Here is a 16,740-nt window from a genome sequence, read left to right on the forward strand (position 1 = left end):
TCTGGCTTCCAACCCGAGAACAGGTGCATTTTAAAGCCAGGCCACGCAGGGCCGGCTGTAAGCCCACAGTCCGAGAGCGCTGAGAGAGAAGTACCCTAAAGGGGCCTCTGTATAATTTGGACTGACTGTATTTTCATACACTTGGTCTCAAGGGCGTAACTTTGGGTTCAGCACTGGGGGAGTTGAGATCTCCACCTTTGAGCAAAACTGAAAATTTAGATCATTATCTGCATTCTGGTGAATTTTTCTGCAACAATGTATGCTGCAAATGTCTTTATTTATGTAAAGTAACTTCTAATATGTGTTTGCACTGGGCAGTTTTGATTACTGGGGGGCTTGAAATCCAGCAGACGTTCCTGTCTGTAACGTGCACTAGAGCTGCAAAGATGAAGCTACTACTAACTATTTTATTATTATTTTAGGTTTTGTTTTCATCATTGGGGGTGGGGGGAACATTATATCCTCATTTTATCCCAAATTTTGAGCATCAGACACTTAATTTCCTGCATTCTGCAATGCATTTTATGTAACAACTTATGGTGCAAGTGTCTTTTATTTATGTAAAGGAAATAATTCTTGTTCTTTCTGCTTGTTCAAAACATTGCACGTGTACCGTGCACATCTCAACAACTAATCTGTTAGAGAATGAGACTGTGTTAAAGCCAGAAGCTCTAAAGTTTAAATCCACATACATCTGTCTTCATTTTTCTCTTCCAGCAGATACAGTTCTTGTTTTGAGCCCCCTGAACTGTTATGTTTACCTCTTTTAGGGATTAAGGGCCATATATCCTGCATTCCCCTGAAATCTACGTCTGTGATTTTGAGAATCGATTAATCGGTTGGAGTCATTTTTCTATGAAATAAAAAGTAATAATGCTCTGACGTCAGCTTGTTAAATGTTCTAGTTTCTTCTCTCCTCTGGGACAGGACACTCAATATCTTTATGTTACGGTTAAAAATTAGAATTAAGGGTACTACTGTTGACAAAGATCATAAGTGGTGGCCCATTTCAGAGTGGATTAGGCGAGGGGGAATGTGTCGGGTGACATGGACACAAAATCCAACCCTAATTATGAGCATTAGAGCCCGGTAATGAGCGCCCAAAGCGTCATGTAGGAGGAGAAGCAGTGCTGCGGTTCTCTGCTGCAGAGCAGAAACTGCCCCGGCAACGCTAACCTCCCCTTTAGAGGTGAAGTACGCGTGCGAGCGCCGGAGGGTGTTTCTTCTCGCCCACCTCGTCGTGATTCCTCTCACGTCTGCTTTGCCATGGAGACGTTTGACAGCCTGCCGCGGTCTGGGTATGTCTCCTGTGACCGAGGGATGAGACAAAAAGAGAGAGGGGGAGAGAGGGAGAGAGAAAATGAGAGGTTGAAGTCTCAGAAAGAAGCTGAGTCCGGCTGGTTGTTGAGTTATTGGAGGGAAAGCACTGGCTGCCTATAGGTCCTTAATGCTGTCTCCAGAGATATGAATGACATGTATTTTTATATCTGATGACGTGTTAATGTCCTAAATTGAGTTTAGGGCTGCACAATATATTTTTATATCACTATCAACTGGTGCAATGAACCCATCGGGAAAGGCTGCGACATACGCCAACGCAACGCCAAAGACTTAGTACAAGTGTAGGCCTGTCAGTGCTTTCTGAACATATTGAATACACTTTTAAAAAAAATACCGCAATAATACTGAAAACCCTCCATCATTTTGGTCACTATAACCGTGAGGTTAAATTTTCATACCGTTACATCCCTGCGCAGAACAACTTCCAGTTCAGCCGAGGAGTCGAGGAGCTATCAGATAAGGGACATGAGATGTACACCTAATTCTCCTTCCTAGGGCTGCACGATGTGAGGAAAACGTGCCATGACGTTGTTGAATATCGCGATAACGATATAACTTTGCGATTAAATAAACAGATGTCAAAATGTTCTCGGTTATCTGCTGCTTTCAGTATTCAGATAAAATACAACACACTGCTTGATGAAATGAATGGACATCATTTGCAACTTTGTTTAATTGAACAAATTGAACATTGAATTGAATATAAAAGGCCGCGCTGAAAAAAGAACAACAGTTAGGGTGGTGATGGAGCAGTGGATATGACATATGCCTTTGGTGTGGGAGATCTGGGTTCGATTCCCACTGTGATACATCAACTAATGTGTCCCTGAGCAAGACACTTAACCCCTAGTTGCTCCAGAGGCGTGTTACCTCTGATATCGTTGATATAATTGTAAGTCTCTTTGGATAAAAGCATCAGCTAAATGACATGTAATGTAGTTACATTTTAAAGTGCAGTTTTCTGCTGAAGTTTCTTTCATTTTACACAAATAATCTCCGAGTGTCCTCGCAATGTTTAGATGCACATAGGTGGAATTTTAAGCAGGGATCGGGGGGGGGGGATACAACCCCCCCAGTAATCAAAACTGGCCAGTGCTACCCACCCCCAAAAACCTTATAATTTCCTTTCCATAAATCAAGACATTTGCAGTAGGGCTGCACAACTAATCACAATTTTATCGAAATCGCAATATGGACAAGTGCAATATCCAAATCACAGAGGGGCGCAATATTTGTAAAAGGCCAAATCTGTGTCAAACCATTCTGAATGAAGTAGTGTGGTCCCGGCCTACAAATCCTATCCTACAGACCTAAAGAAAAAGATCTTTGTGGGGCGACCTCTAGCTCACCCAGTAGAGCGAGCGCCCCACGTAGAGTCCTTTGCAGCGGCCCGGGATAGAATCCGACCTGCGGCTCTTTGCTGCGTGTCATCCCCCATCTCTCTCTCTCTCCCCCTTACCTGTCTATCCACTGTCACCCCAAAAAAAAAATAAAAAAAAAATCTTTGTTTGGTACAGATCCTCGCGAAAATCACACTGTAATCATTTTCATTTTAATATTATTCAATAAAAAGGAGAATAATGAGAAAAAAAAATGATCATTCCCTCCAATATCGTGAATCAAATCGCAATCGCAGTATCAGTCAAAATAATCGCAATTAGATATTATCCTCATATCGTGCAGCCCGAATTTACGGTATAAATTGATGCAGAAAAGGCACCAGTTGTTGCAGAAAGTAGCAGCTAGCCGTACTACTTCCCCTCATGGTTTCACTGGAACCAGTTTGATTTCTTGTGTAAGTGTCAGGTGTTTTCCTCCATCAGAGGGGCCGAGGCTTAATGTCTGGCCCGACTACAAAGTGGTTTTTTTTTAGACGGTTGGCTGTTGCAGTCTGACCTTTGAGGGTCTTGGTAGCGATTGGATTTATGTCTCGGCTGCTATGCTGTGCAGAGCCGGTTTACACGTGAAATTCCCCTTCTTTTAACCCTCATGTTGACCCGTTTTCAAAGTTTCTATATCATAAATTTGGGTTTCTTTTAACCAAATTGCCCCAAAATAACACGGATGGTTCCATAAGACGCTCTTCTCACAGGAAATTAAGAATCAGATCTCTATTTTCATTGAATTGTGTGTGTTGTATTCAATTTTATAGCATTATCCTGACTAAACTTTGACAGATGTGTGATGATCCGTTACCTTCATTCCTCTGATCTTAACCATTAGTCAAAATCATTCGTCATTTCTGCTTTTTTCTTACACAAAAATTAGAAAATGTCATATAAATGAGGTTTACTGACCATGATTTCCAAAAATAAGTGTAAAACTAGTGCAAGTAAATATGTCTAGTAGTGAATATACTGGTGTTAATGGAAAAACGTGCCTAAAACGTTGAAATAAGCAACAAAAACGTAAAACCAGTGTCTAAAAGAGTGTTAATTTTGACCTGGGAGGACAACACAAGGGTTAAACCCATCTTTCCCCCTAAAAAACGTCCAGCTATTTCTGTTTAAATGTCATTTTATTGTTCGGAAATCCTTGGCGGCTCTATCCTCACAGGGCCTTAAATAAATTAGAGGACTTGACTGCTCAGTAATGGGCAATTTGGAGGCTTTTGAGTGGTCCCATGGGTGTCATTACTCTCTGCCTAGAGCCAACAGAGGAGGCCTGCAGGTCCACCTATTTTCCTGCGAACCCCCAAGGGACAAATATATTAGGGCTGCAACTAACGGTCATTTCCATCGATTAATCCTCTGGTCTATAAAATGGCAGAAAAGGGTGAAAAATGTCCATCCTAGTTTCTCAAAGGCCAAGTTAATGTCTTTAAATGTCTTGTTTTGTCAGTCCTAAACCCAAAGATAGTCAGTCAGTTTAATATATAAAAGAGCAGGACATCTTACTTCAACGCTTAATCGATTATCAAAATCCCTACAGAGTAAGATCCTTTTTGTTTGAAATGAAACCGCTCTAAAAATCCCCATCACCAAACCCACCAGACTCCATGTAAATAATCAGGACTTTTATGAACGTAAAAAAACACTTCACTCAAAGTCAACAAGAACAAAATAAAACTATCAAAAGCCGTCTTGGTTCATCTTTCCACTGTTCCAACAATCACCACTCTGGTTTGTTTGAAATAAACCCTTAATTCACCCATTTACATGTGGAGATATGCTGGCTCTATACACGCTAAAAGTCCTGATTATTTACATGGAGTCTGGTGGGTTTGGTGATGGTGATTTCGGGGCTGTTTCATGTTAAACTAAGAGGATCTTACTCTTTAACTAAAAGGTCTATCTCTGTACAGATCCTTTCCATAATGTTGTTTGTTGTTGACACTTAGAATAATAGTTGGTGATTATTTTTCTATCAATCGACTGAATGTTTGCAGCACGCAAAAGATCCCGGTCGGCAGCTGAACACACTGTGTGTGTGTGTGTGTGTGTGTGTGTGTGTGTGTGTGTGTGTGTGTGTGTGTGTAAACAGGCGTCCTGTTGATAGGACCGGTGTGTTTTGTAGACAAGCTGTCTTTAATCCTCTACACAGAGAAGCGTGTTTGTTTCCCTCGAAGCAGCAGGAACCGCCTCCACTGATGCTGATGATATGCGCCGGGTGTGTGTGTGTTTGTTTCTGCGCCGTGCTGTGAATTTGTTCACTTAGGTGTGTATCCTACGTGTGTTCACCACATGGTGTGTGTGTGTGTGTTCTACTCACTCAAATGTGAAAGTGTGTGAATATGAAGCTTGGTCTTGGCTGGAAAAAGGGCAAACATGTTCACTCGACTTTCCCCCAGATAAAAATAGAAAAGAAAAAGGATTATAAAACAGATTAGTGTCCCAGGCAAGTTGCAGCAAATAACCTCATCTTGTCTTTTTCTGATGAGGACACACACACACACACACACACACACACACACACACACACACACACACACACACACACACTCTCACTCACTCACTCATCTGTTTGTGTGTTTGACTGTAACAACAGAAAGAGGTGAGAAATGTTCCTTTGCAATGAAAAGAGGTCCAGTTGTTTTTCCACAAGAGATCTCTGTGCTAACCTTAAAGGGTTAAATAAGGTGTGTGTGTGTGTGTGTGTGTGTGTGTGTGTGTGTGTGTGTGTGTGTGTGTGTGTGCGTGTGTGTGTGCGTGTGTGTGTGCGTGTGTGCGTGCGTGCGTGCGTGCGTGCGTGCGTGCGTGCGTGCGTGCGTGTGTGAGAAAGGGTCAACACCAGCAGAGCTCGCCTCTGAAAGGAGCCTCAGTCTGAAGGGAAAATGTGTTCTTCTATGCTTAAAGGGTTACTTCTTGTCTTTTTTCATCTGTCTAAGGGTCAGATGGGAACAACACTCTTTGAAATTGGTCCAGTATTGAGTGAGAAACAAGCTGCAGTGTAACGTCAATGGGCTGCTGTTTCTGCCACTGACAGGTCTGGCAACATTATGGAAAGGATCCCTACAGAGATGGACCTTTTTGTTAAAGAGTAAGATCCTTTTTTTAAACGTAGAAACATCCCCGGAATTGCGTTCGCTTAACCCACCAGACTCCATGTAAATAATAATAACAATGGTTGAAATAAACCCTTAATTCACCCATTTACTTGTGGAAATATGCTGGCTCTATACTAGTGCTGGGTGGTATACTGGTTGATACCGTATACCGGTATTAATTTCCCGTATGATATGAATTTTTCATATACCGTAATACCAGTGCATTGCCGCAGAGAGCGCTACGGCCGAAGTAATCTGCGAGTGAATTGAGAACGGGAGCCTGTTAACTGCGTCCCCTTCTCACTCATGGTAGGAACTAGGGCTGTCCTCGACTAAAGAAATTCTTAGTCGACTAACACTTATATGATTTTGTCGATTAATCGATTAGTTGATGTAATCGACAGAGCTGTGCTCTTTGAGGTGGTTAAGACTAGAAAAGCACAATATAAATGTAGTTAATGAACCATCTGTAAAACTGAGTTTCTCCACAATTAATCCTGCAAAAGCACCACTTTAAATCTTGTGCTTACCAGAAATGTGCTCATAAGTTTCTTGGAAATGAGTAATTAAGCATGAATAAGCATAAAAAATGACTCATCAACTAAAGAAATCTTAGTCGACTAAGACCAAAACGACCGATTAGTCGACTAATCGACTAAGAGGTGGCAGCCCTAGTAGGAACTTTATAACACAACAATTAATAACCCCCAACCACACAACAATTTGTGACTTAAACAATTTCTAACACTAATCATTTTACATTTACAAATTTACACCGCCGGACGGCATGTTGGGTAACAATTATAGCTGCTAGCTAGCTATGTAGCATAACAGTCTGTTAAGCTGGGAGAGGCTCTGGTCGCTACTGAACATTCAAGAACAGAGAAGAAAGACCGGAGATACACCAGAAGAACGTATGCTCAAGAGAGGAGCCGTCTGTTGTTCCCAAGTTTTTTTGTTTCTAAAAAAATGAGACATAATTTAGCCACTGTTGTTGCCTGTCGCTCTAACATTACTCGGCCGCGCTAACGCTACTCAGCCGCGCTAACGCTACTCGGCCGCGCTAACGTTACTCGGCTGTGCTAATGTGAAAGACATGTCACTTCAAGCGTGCAGCGGAGCAACATTATGAACGCAATAACAATAACAACGCAATAACAATCCACCTACGGTCGAAAGCCGGGTTCAGAGCAATGATTAAAACACCGGATTTAAGATGTCTTGCCTCGCTGAAATAATTCCGCCAACGTGCTAACATTATTCAAACACTGAAGGAGGCTGACAGCGGAGCTAAGTTCAGTCGCCCACTACAACCACACTACAACCTAACTTACCTGTGGCCAAGGTAGCATTTATACAACTATCTTACAACTATTTTGTTTTGAAAAGGAAACAATGTTAAAGTCAAGGAAAAGAAAGAAAATACCGTGAAACCGCCAGAATCTTAAAAAAATACCGTGATACAAAGTTTTGGTCATACCACCCAGCACTACTCTATACACGCTAAAAGTACTGATTATTTACATGGAGTCTGGTGGGTTTGGTGATGGTGATTTCGGGGCTGTTTCATGTTAAACTAAAAGGATCTTACTCTTTAACTAAAAGGTCTATCTATGTAGGGATCCTTTCATAATGTTGTCAGACACTTAGAATAATAATCTGAGTCTGTCAGCGGCAACAAACAGAACTTTTAGTGGACGCTGACTGACGCTGAACAGAAGGAATCCGAGCTGTCTCTGCAACCATCTTTTTCAAGATGATGATCAGCTTTAATGGGTACAAACACGAGATGTAACACACACTTTGGATTCGGCCCGCTGTGTGTTGGAGGAGAAAAACAAAGTCTCTGGGTCTGTTTTTGTGGTTTTGGAAAGAAACCCTGGACCTCTACTTTGGGTTTTATTTTTTGTCTGCTCTGCTTTTTTCCCCCACTTGAAGCTTACATAATCTGTAATGTGCTGAGTAACTTCTGACCTAAAATAACCCAGAGAAGCCCTGTACAGACTTTTAAAGAACTGCATGTCATTTAAGGAGACGGTAAAGACTCATTCATGTTACTTCTAAGTCCAGGAAGTACAGTTTCGCAAATAACTTCGACAATGTAAGAAACACACATTTTTCATTAAAAGGTACCTACCGTTTTTTTCAACCCTATTTTTTCCTATGTTTGTGTGTAAGTGACTGATGGGAACAATCTTTGAAACTGGTCCAGTATTGAGCGTGAACGCTGTAACCAGCAGCCGTGAACCGGGCTGTAATGTAACCCTACAGGACTAATGTTCACCGTCAGTTAGCGTCCACTAAAAGTTCTGTTTCTGCCGCTGACAGACTCAGATTATTATTCTAAGTGTCTGACAACATTATGGAAAGGATCCCTTCAGAGATAGACCTTTAAAACCTCTTTGAGACCTTTCTGTTTAACCAGAAACAGCTCTTAAGTCGCTAGCGCTAAACCTACCAGACTCCATTAAGATTTTTTTTTACTTTTAGCGTGTATAGAGCCAACATAATTTCACATGTAAATCTGTAAACTATGTTTATTTCAACCAAAACTAGAGTAGTGATGGTTGGAAAAGTGGAAAGACGACCCAAAACGGCTTTTCATAGTTTTGTTTTGTTTCTGTCGACTACTATTGAAGAGTATTTTACGATGCTAAAATTACTGTTTATTTACATGGAGTCTGGTGGGTTTAGCGAAGGTAATTTCGGAGATGTTTTTATGTTTAAAAAAAGGATCTTACTCTTTAACAAAAAGGTTGACCTCCTTAGAAATCCTTTCCATAATGTTGTCAGACACTTAGAATATTAATCTGAGTCTGTCACTTGCAAAACGAGCACTTTGGTGAACGTAAATACAATGCTGGACAATTACTATCAACTTACATTGCTCGCTCAATACTGGACCAATGTCAGAGATTGTTGTTCCCATCAGTCACTTAGACACAAACACATGAACCCTTTAAGAGAGCCATTAAAAAATAATCCAAGTAAATGTTTTTTCACGCCCCAGAAATCTTTGTGCTATCAGGGCTGTTTGTCTTCCTTTTTTCCCCAAAGAGTTCACTTCTTAGAAATACTTTGTTTGATTTTCAGCTTTGTGTTTGTGTTTCCAGCTTGGCAAACAAGATGTTGGTCCAAAAGGCAGATTGGAGTGAAACGTATTCCCCAGACACGCTCAGGGGGTTTCTCTTGTCTCTTGTCTGCGTCTGAGCTACTCGCCATCTCAGAAATCAATATCTTCCTGAGCAGGATAGAGTCGGAGCGCCTTGTGTATCCTCCGCACGGTTAGTCTAATCTCGGGCTCCCTGCTTTTCAAACTTTAGGTCCAAGTGGGAAGATGAATTCGTAGAGATCTTAGAGATCAGGAGTTTTTACTTTTCTATTTTGAAAGCTTTAGGTAGGAAGGTAAAATAAAAAAAAACATGTTGTGGAATAAGCCCACTTTATCACCCTGGGAGATGAGATTTAGATCCTTTAGTCTCTCTCTTGCTCTCTCTGTCTCTCTCCCTCTGTCTCCGTCTCTCTCTCTCCCTCTCCCTCTCCCTCTGTCTCTCTCTCGCTCCCTCTGTCTCTCTCTCCCTCTATCTCTCTCTCTCTCTCTCTCTGTCTCTCTCTTTCCCTCTGCCTGTCTCCCTCTCTCTCTCTCCCTCTCTCTCTCTGTCTCTCTCTCTCTCTCTATGTCTCTCTCTCTCTGTCTCTCTCTCTGTCTCTCTCCCTCTGTCTCTCTCTCCCTCTATCTCTCTCTCTCTGTCCCTCTCTCTCTCTCTCTCTCTCTCTCTCTCTCTCTGTCTCTCTCCCTCTGTCTCTCTCTCCCTCTGTCTCTCTCTCTCCCTCTATCTCTCTCTCTCTCTCTCTGTCCCTCTCTCTCTCTCTCTGTCTCTCTCCCTCTGTCTCTCTCTCCCTCTCCCTCTCTCTCTCCCTCTCTGTCTCTCTCTCTCTCTCTCTGTCTCTCTCCCTCTCTCTCTCTCCCTCTGTCTCTCTCCCTCTATCTCCCTCTCTCTCTCTCTCTGTCTCTCTCTCTGTCTCCCTCTCCCTCCCTCTATCTATCTCTCTCTCCCTCTATCTCTCTCTATCCGTCCCACTCGTCCTCCCTCAGCCCTTCTGGGCTATAAACGGGGGATGAGTTATCCGCGGCGTTCCTCTGCCTCCAGTTGGAAACGTTTCTGTCGCTGTGAGTCATGCTCTCACCACGCCTGGAACTCCACTCGTCGCTTCACTTCGTTAGTCAGACGTTGAAAATAAACCGGTTTAAAGAGCGTCGCAGGCTTTAAAAGGTGTGGGACGGGGCTCCTGCGTCCACTGCTATCCGCCGCTATTCTTATCCTGAGATAACTACAGGAAGAAGGGCGTTCAGAGTGGACTGAGAGCGAGGCTTCTCAAACGCATCACTCAAAGGGCCGCATACCATTTTTATTTAAGGTCGGAGGTCTGGAACAATTGGCAATAACAAAACGGTGAATCCATTTTTTTTGTAACTTTACAGCAACATACATTCAAGTGTAATACCAAATCGTCATATTTGAGAGGCTGAAAACAGCTTTTTTTCTGCCATTTCTGCATGAAAAATTACTTTAACTTTTTCAATCTACTTAACGATTAGATGTTTACGTTACGTCGTTAATCGTTGCAGCTCTACACAACTCCCTCTCTGTAAGCTTTTCAGTTCTCAGTCTGATGAATGTTCACAAATCCATTTTACTTTAAAACTTTTTCCTTTTGAATTTGTAGCTAGACGGCCTCCACTGAGAATTACCTCGCTTCTCACTCCTTTAAGGTCTCTCTCTCTCTCTCTCTCTCTCTCTCTGTGTGTGTGTGGCACCTCAGTCATTAGTTCTGGGGCATTAACTGCTGATCAGTGGATACTTTTATTAGCTGCCTTGTTTTGACTGGTTAGCCTTCTGGACACGGAGCCAAACGGCGCTCTCCGTTGCCCGGTCAACCATGGAGGAATTTCACTGCCACGCCAGAACCCTTAACGCTGCGAGAGAGGCGACCTCATTGGGATTCGACTTCATTACCAAACGCAGCAGCAGCCACATGCTGGGAAATGGTGAACTGTATGTGTGTGTGTGTGTGTGTGTGTGTATGTGTGTGTGTGTGTGTGTGTGTGGGAACATTACGTTCCCATGTAACTAAAGTGCATTCTTAATTTTTTGAGGGAAACGTATGTTGTCCTGGATTATGTTTGTGACATTTTTCCTTCCCCCTTGAGTAAGTTATGGAAACCAACAGCGAAGGTAAAGCCTGTGGGCTCCGACGGGCCTCAGCGGTGCGTTCATGTGCATCTCGGTAAACTAATGGTGCATTCAATTGCACCTCGTGAACTCAAGGAAACTCAAACTGTTGTTGCAGAGTACCCTCCTGCCATCCATCCAGTGGCTCTTATCGTGGCATTGCCGTCCCTAAGAAATTGAATAGAACCGTAGATTTGGAGAATCGTGCCTTCTGTAATAGTAATCCTTGTGTTTCACAACTAGTCTGATCTTTACTTGTTGAGTTGACACATGCTGAGTGCAGACTTTCCTTTCTCAAGTAGCCTTGTAATGATGCAGACTGAGTTCTTTTAAATCCCTGGAAACAGAGCCACATGTCGAGGCGTGTTGCTCGGTCATTCATGAAGGAATTCTGCTTCACAACAAGAGCCAAGGAAAGCCTGGCGCTGCTGTAACCATGGAGACTTGTCCGGTTTGCTGAGCTGAATGGGGGGGGGGGTCAGTGCGGTCTTTTAACAAAGTATATTTTTAAAGTAGTTGTGGTTCTTTCAGGTCAAGACAAAAGTGCAGGCGTTCACAAATGCTTGACTAATATTTGCTTTTACTTCCCTGGCGGGTGGATTGAAGATGTTTTTAGATAGTGAGGCACGTTTGGAATAAAATGCTGAGTGCCTGTTTTGGCTTATCTGGCATGTGGCGTTAACACAGAGAGCGTCAAATCTTTTCTGACATTTCGAGACAATTTGCATGCCTTGTTATTACAAATTCATAACTGCAGAGTGACTGAAAGAAGTGGAAGAACCTTGAGTGGCCACTATTATACATTATGTGTGTGTGTGTGTGTGTGTGTGTGTGTGTGTGTCCTCCCACCTGGCCGGTAGCTTTTATACGGTCAGTGGGAGACAAATACAGCCGGCCGAGGAAATGACTTGAGAGGACCTGACATGTTAAATGTCACAGTCAAACACCACCAGGTCCACTGTGTGTGTCTCTCTCTGTCTCACTCACACACACACACACACACACACAGCAGCAGGGTCATAGATGCACACAGACGGTTCGGGTCCACACTCGTTTGACACAAACCGGAGTGAAGGCTTCAGGTTACGCACATTCTACAAGTTTGGACAAGTCAACAGGTCGTTGTTTGTTGTGTGCAAATAGTGAAGCATTCCAGCAACAGATAGAGAATTTTTATTTTTTTTTGAATAAAACGTAAAACGTGTGTGATGTCAGCGTGTTAAATGTGAATATGTTCTAGTGTCTTCTCTCCTCTGGGACAGGACACTAAATATCTTTGAGTTGTGGACAAAACAGGACATTTGAGGACGTCATCTTGGGACTTTTTGGGGAAACACTGATCCACATTTTAGAGACAGAACTACTCATCCATTCATCCAGAAAACAGTCAATTAGTTGCAGCCGTAGAACCAGTGAATTTTAGCATTCTATTCTTTTAGGATTAATCAGTAGTCTAATCATTAATATTGAATAGCCTCATTATCTCAGCACTCAAAGCATTGAAATAACTGGTGTGTCTCCCCCATGTAATGAATCTTTTTTGCGTGTCTGAATTGATGAAATGAACCGAAACGCGGTTGTAACGCAGCAGATGGACTCTGTGATGATACAAAGTAGTAAAACAACCTTTTTTATTGTGAACGTATTAGACCTTCCAGTAGGCAGGCATCAGGTTCTCCATGCAAAGCTGAGATTAAAAACTATAACTTTTCTTCACTCTGTTTAACCCTCCTGTTGTCCTCGGGTCAAATTTGACCCTGTTTTCAACGTTTCTATGTCAGAAATTTTGGGTTTCTTTCAACCAAATTGCCCAAAAATAACGGATGTTCCACACAACGCTCCTCGCAGGTAAAATTAAGGATCAGTTCACTACTTTCATTGAATTCTCTTCAATTTTATAGCATTATCAGTAAAAACAGTATCCCGAAACTAAACTTTGTTTCCTCTGATCTTAACTATTAGTCAAAGTGATTCATAATTTCAACTCTTGTAACGCAAAAATTAGATTTAACTTCATATAAATCAGGTTTATTGACCACGAATTTGAAAAAATAAGTGTAAAACTAGTGGTAATGAGTTGGTGTAAGTGGTGTGTACATGCTGATGGTAGTGGAAAAAAGCAAAGGAAATGTTGAAAAAAGCATCAAAAAGAATTGACTTGTGCGGAGAACGGTTGATGCACCAGGAAGCAAACACTCGGGGGAACGTGTCCCGGGGCGTCAACGCTCATCTCTGAGCCTATTTGCAGATTTGTGTAACGGATCAGGATGTCATGAGTCACCCATTCACCCAGCCATTTATCCCCCTATTCATCCACCCACCCACCCATCCATCCACACTCATCCACCAATCAAACCATTTAATCCCCCCCCACCCCACCCATTCATCCATCAATCTATCTTTTATGGAGGGCAGTCATTCAAAGGGACGAGAGCTGTCGTCTCTCAATGTACTCCGATGATTCATGTCCTGGAGACGTGTGTGTGTGTGTGTGTGTGTGTGTGTGTGTGTGTGTGTACTGCGGCGACAGAGAAGGAATTTGGGTGTGACAGGGGAAGTAATGGGATGCCATGGAGACGGCAGAAAAGCACAGAGAGTGGGAGAGAGTAAGAGGGGAGGTGGGGGAGATGGAAGGAGAAACAGGGTTAACGGAAAGCGAGGGTGAGATTGGGTGAATCTCACTTCCTCTTGAATTGCATCCACGTTTCCTTCACTTGTGTTCCCTTCCTCGCGTCTTAGTCCGTCTCACCGAGGAAGCGCGGGACAGACGAGAGGAAGTGATGCGAGGAGAGAGGCAACGAGGAAATGTGTTTAAGAGGGAGGAGACTTCCTCTGAAGCCTCACGTGAATTCGTCAGCTGCGTGGGCGGAGTTAGGAACTGCTTTCAGCTGCACGGCTTCCAGGAAGGCTGCTCTCTGTATCCTCGCTCATAGCTCCTCAGAGATCCATCCTCCATCCTCACTCATAGCTCCTCAGAGATCCATCCTCCATCCTCACTCATAGCTCCTCAGAGATCCATCCTCCATCCTCACTCATAGCTCCTCAGAGATCCATCCTCCATCCTTGCTCATAGCTCCTCAGAGATCTATCCTCCATCCTCGCTCATAGCTCCTCAGAGATCCATCCTCCATCCTCACTCATAGCTCCTCAGAGATCCATCCTCCATCCTCACTCATAGCTCCTCAGAGATCCATCCTCCATCCTCACTCATAGCTCCTCAGAGATCCATCCTCCATCCTCACTCATAGCTCCTCAGAGATCTATCCTCCATCCTCACTCATAGCTCCTCAGAGATCTATCCTCCATCCTCGCTCATAGCTCCTCAGAGATACCAAAGCATAACTCATTTTGGAGGTTACTTCTGATATTTTCTTGATGTTTTATTGACCATATTCTTGCAGTTTTCTGGTGTTAGATGTTGTTGTAAATTTACTTTAAAAAATATTGTCTTTTGACTGGTCATTTGTAAATATATAATGAGGCAAAAGCCTGAAAAGAAAAAAGAAAAAAAGTTAAGTTACACGAGGATTAGTCCCGCATTGCCAGCACTCAGCGCTGTGGGGTAAGGACTGGCTCCACAACAGATGCATTCTGGGGAAGGAGATAAAAACTCTAGCTCGAAGGTTGTTATTTACTGAAGGGAACAGAGTTTTGCAATGCGAGGGACATACAAGACATACAAGATGTTAGCATATAGAAAAGGGAGCGAGAGTTTGAAAACCTACCCTCAAAATAATATATAAAATCAATGAATCCTAACTCTTAGAGCATCTCCTCATCAGCTGCCTTTTTAATTTGGATTTCATTCTTGAGTTTTAACTTTCCCTCCAGTGAGTGTTTGGGCTGCAGCAGCCTTTTGGTGCCAGTGAGAACTTCTGTGAAGTTATTTTTAAAGCTGTCTAACTAATAATAAACCTCAGATGATTATCAGAAATAACAAACAGCTTTAAACTTTTGGAAACAGAATCTGGAACTCCCCGTCAGCGACATACGAGGCGTGTTGAGAGCCGCGTGGGTTCGGGTGTGTGCTCCGGCTGCGTCTCCGTCCATACGCCCTTGAAGATTATTGCTTTATTAAATTGTATTAAATGCTCTTTGAAGCGGCAACGTTGTAAACAACACCCCCGCCCCCCCCCCCCCCCTCTGAGATCCAGAGCTGCAAACGGAGGGCAAAGTCAACACGAAGGACATTCAGCAACACTTATTTGAGGGTGGGGGAAAATATCGATTCACGTATGTACCGTGATTTTTAACATTGATTGTTTTCCAAAAAAATCTATATTTTTACTAATGATTCACCAGTGTTTCTTTAAAAAAGCCCCCAGAGGGGGATATTACAATTTACACTCTGTTGGTTAGAAATCACTGCACACAGGCCTGAAATACAACACATGCTCAGAACCTATTCACGCAGAAATGGAGGGATGTCAGAGTGAGGGGGAGAGGGGGCTGCCACTGCCAGACCAGAGCGTTTGGGGGGCTTGAGCAAGGGGTAAGGTGCCTTGCTCAAGACCAGGAGGTGAACTGGCAACTCTCCAGCTACCAGTCCACACTCCGTACTTTGGTCCGTACGGGGACTTGAGCCAGCAACCCTCTGGTTCCCAACCCAACGCCCAACCCAATGAGCTACTGCCACCCCCTAACACTTATAGCGTTGTACCGTTCACGGCGACTACATCATAGTGAAAGCAGAAAAGGCAGAAAATCCATGTTATGTTCTTCTTTAGAAATGAAATAAATGTCAGACTGACTGACATTTGGGCGTGAAGCGCCTGGCACAGGTGTGTTTAGGTCCAAATCCACTTTGCGCTGCGCCGGGTGCAAGATAGGGCCTGTGAGGTGCATTCTTCTTAGTTAGTTTTTAGAAAATGTCTCATGATATATTGTCTCTAGAAGTACATCATATCGGTTTCCAGCTAAACAAAAAAACAATTTGTATAGGGGCCGGTGAAAATAGACTTTGGGCAAGTAGACTTTTATTTTCACTTTCACTCGACTGGACGAATGAAAACCTTAACGTTGAAGCCGGTACGTAAGTGGATGATACGTACAGTTGGGGGGTGTATAAGCAGAGACTATGAGTCAAACGGTGAAACCAGAGGAGAGCCAGCCAGAGACAGGAGGAGAAAGGGAGGTGTTGGTGTTGGAGTTGGAGTTAATCTGCAGCGGCTGCAGAGGCAGAAACGGAGGCGCTGAGGGACTCTCTCTCCGCATCCGGAGACTTCCTGCAGGCTGCGGGATAACAACGGTGTCTAGTTCCATCTAAACCAGCGAGGCCGACACACAGACCTGCAGAAACACACGCACACACACGTATGTACTTTCACCACACAGATATGCAGTCTGTGTCGTGTCTTGAGGGACTGTAGGCGGCTGCTGCACAGCGCGATAGCTCCAGCTCTCTGTCTTCTCTACTCTCTCTGCCCTAATGACTTTCTCCCTGCCTCCTCTCTCTCTCTCTCTCCCTCTCTCTCTCTCTCTCTCTCTCTCTCTCTCTCTCTCTCTCTCTCTCTCTCTCTCTCTCTCTCTCTCTCTCTCTCTCTCTCGGGTAAGTGGGTGACAGTCTTTTAAAGTGCAGTCCTGTACTGTCTGATAGCACGGAGCCAACAATGAATGTATTGGCCACGCCAGTGAGTCTGCTAGCGACGGGGAATAACAACGAAGGCGCAGGGAGGATGC

The 16,740-nt window shown here is 43.4% G+C and overlaps 1 protein-coding gene across 1 annotated transcript in view; it reads left to right on the top strand.

The window, feature by feature from the left end:
- dag1 (dystroglycan 1) overlaps positions 1 to 16,740 on the top strand; it is a 58,517-nt gene that overhangs the window by 1,275 nt on the left and 40,502 nt on the right. The gene's annotated exons all lie outside the window — the stretch shown is intronic.

This window comes from Sander lucioperca, chromosome 6 (genome assembly GCF_008315115.2).
Source record: "Sander lucioperca isolate FBNREF2018 chromosome 6, SLUC_FBN_1.2, whole genome shotgun sequence".
NCBI classification, from domain to species: Eukaryota; Metazoa; Chordata; class Actinopteri; order Perciformes; family Percidae; genus Sander; species Sander lucioperca.